This window comes from Otolemur garnettii, unplaced genomic scaffold (genome assembly GCF_000181295.1).
Source record: "Otolemur garnettii isolate 467f Iridium unplaced genomic scaffold, OtoGar3 scaffold00105, whole genome shotgun sequence".
In the NCBI taxonomy this organism is placed as follows: Eukaryota; Metazoa; Chordata; class Mammalia; order Primates; family Galagidae; genus Otolemur; species Otolemur garnettii.
In genome coordinates, this window is record NW_003852500.1 from 5,796,865 (window position 1) to 5,799,354 (window position 2,490).

General features: G+C 40.6%; 1 pseudogene; it reads right to left on the minus strand.

Annotated features, from left to right (window-relative positions):
- Nucleotides 1–1,550, minus strand: part of LOC111727423 — a 4,557-nt pseudogene extending 3,007 nt beyond the window's left edge.
- Between the last annotated feature and the right edge of the window lie 940 nt (nt 1,551–2,490).

A 2,490-nucleotide genomic window follows, 5' to 3' on the forward strand; every position in this document is an offset into this window, starting at 1 on the left:
TTGAGCCACAGGGGCTGAACCTCCTTTATAATTTCTTATAGCGTAACTGTGTATATTAATGCAATCATAGGGTACAGTGTGCTGTTTTCATATACATTTTGAAATACTCTCATCAAACTGGTTAACATATCCTTCATGTCATTTTCTTAGTTATTGAGTTAAGACATTCATACTCTACTTTTAGAAATATTCACTTGTACCCTTGTAAGATAAACCATAGAGGTGACCCCATCCATCACCCTCCCTCCCCCATCCACCTCGCTCACCTTCCCTCTCCCATCCCCCTTCCCAAATTCTAAGGCTACAATTAGGTTATGGCATTCCTATAAAAGCTATGAATTAGTTTCAAAATAGGGCTGTGTACATTGAATACTTTTTATTCCATTCTTGAGATACTTTGCTAAGAAGAACATTTTCCAATTCCATCCATATAAACATGAAGTAAGTAAAGTCTCCATCTTTCTTTAGGGCTGCGTAATATTTCATGATGTACATATACCACAATTTATTGATCCATTCATGGGTCAATGGGCACTTGGGCTTCTTCCATGACCTAGCAATTATGAACTGGGCTGCAATAAACATTCTGATATAAATATCTTTGTTGTAATTTGATTTTTGGTCTTCTGGATATATACCTAAATCTCTCTCCATTTTAAATAGTTAAATATAAATGGATCATCCTGCTCACTCAGCATTGGAAACCACTGCTATGTTTGATAAGAAGTATTTGCCTACTAAGTAATTTCCCTGTGTTGAGTCTGTAACGTAAATTATTTTATTTAATTTTCACAACTCTATGGAGTAGATTCTAGAGTAACCTTCACTGATGAATGAAACTGATGATGAAATTGAGGTTTAAAGATGATCAAGTAACTTTAGTAACTTTGATCACTCAGCTCTTGAGGGGTCTTAGAAAAGATCCTACACATTTCTTCTGACCTTGATCAGGGCCATTGCTACTTTTTTTTTTTTTTTTTTTTTGAGATAGGGTCTCGCTCTTTTGCCCTGGGTAGAGTGCAGTGGCATCATCACAGTTGCTGCAGCCTCAAATTCCTGGGCTGAGGCAATCCTTTTGCCTCAGACTCCTGAGTAGCTGGGACTACAGATGTGCACCTCTCCACTCAGCTAATGTTTTCCATTTTTAGTAGAAATGGGGTCTTGCTTTTGCTCAGGCTGATCTCAAATCCCTGATCTCAAGAAATCCTCCCATCTTGACCTCTCAGAATGCTAGGATTACAGGTATAAGCCACTGCCCCAAGCCAGAGCCATTTCTTTTAATCATATTTGTTACAACAACCACAGCTGGGGCAGCATCCCCATTCTTTGCTTAGTGAAGTCATCCTTATTATTGGACACAAATAAGTGCAAGCTTATGCCCCACCTTTGCAGTGACCAAGGTTCCAGTGCCTTCCCAGAGGGATGGTGCAATCCAAATATGCCCTCCACCAGCTACCTTGCCTCTAATTCCTGGATCTCTAGAATAAGGCAAGATCATGGGGCTCTACCAGGGGTTGGGTCAGGCCCTCTTCTATTTGGTCATCTCCCATCCTTTTCTGGAAGAATATTTTGAATATCCAAGTTTCTGATTTGTCAATGTCACGTTTCTCCAATTTCTAGCATTCCTGTTTCTGTAGTCTGTTCTTGGTTATCTCAATAGAAATTTGGAAAGAAGTTATGTTTGTATGTAAATGTAGCCATTTTATCTGAAAGTCTCGCATGAAGTACAAAAGCTAAATGTTCTAGAGCATGGGCAAGTTCTCTGAACTAAGAGAGTCTTTCTCAACAATAGATTCTTATACCTGAAGCTATTGTATGGAGTATGTTTTTGCCAAATTAGCAGGGCCAAGAGGAGCTGAAATTTAGAGGAGCACAGCCCTTCAAAATGCCCACAGGCTACACTTTTCAATTCACCCCCCTAGGACCCATTCAAAGGCTGGTATTTACAAGGCTCTTCATAGGCTCACAGTTTTCAAAGTGAACATTGTGTGTCACTGAGGAGCAGGAAGAGGCTGAGTATGAGTCTCCAGAGCCCTTCATTTCCACTTCATCCAAGCAGCTCTGTGAGAAGATATATGCTAAAAACCTGACCTGGATCCTGGTTGGATATTTATAGATGAAGACACATGATTGAGCTGAGAGTATCACTACAGAGTAGGAAAGGTGCAGGGGCTTCTGATTTTCAGTCCTCATCCTAAGCCAGGAAAGCCTATGGTGGACCTAGAATGACCCTGGCCCAAAAGGTGGTAGAGAGTCTTGTCACCCCTGTACCTGAGGCTGGGTTCAATTTGTCTTCTAAAGGATTGTCCAATTTCTCTCACTTCACAAAAGAACAGGGATTGGTTTTATTACATGTAAAGGCCAAAAGAATACCACAAAACACTTTTTTATTTTTTTGAGACAGTCTCACTCTGTTGCCCTGAGTTAGTTGGTGGGGTCATCATAGCTCACAGCAACCTCAAACTCTTGGGCTGAAGCGATCCTCTTGCC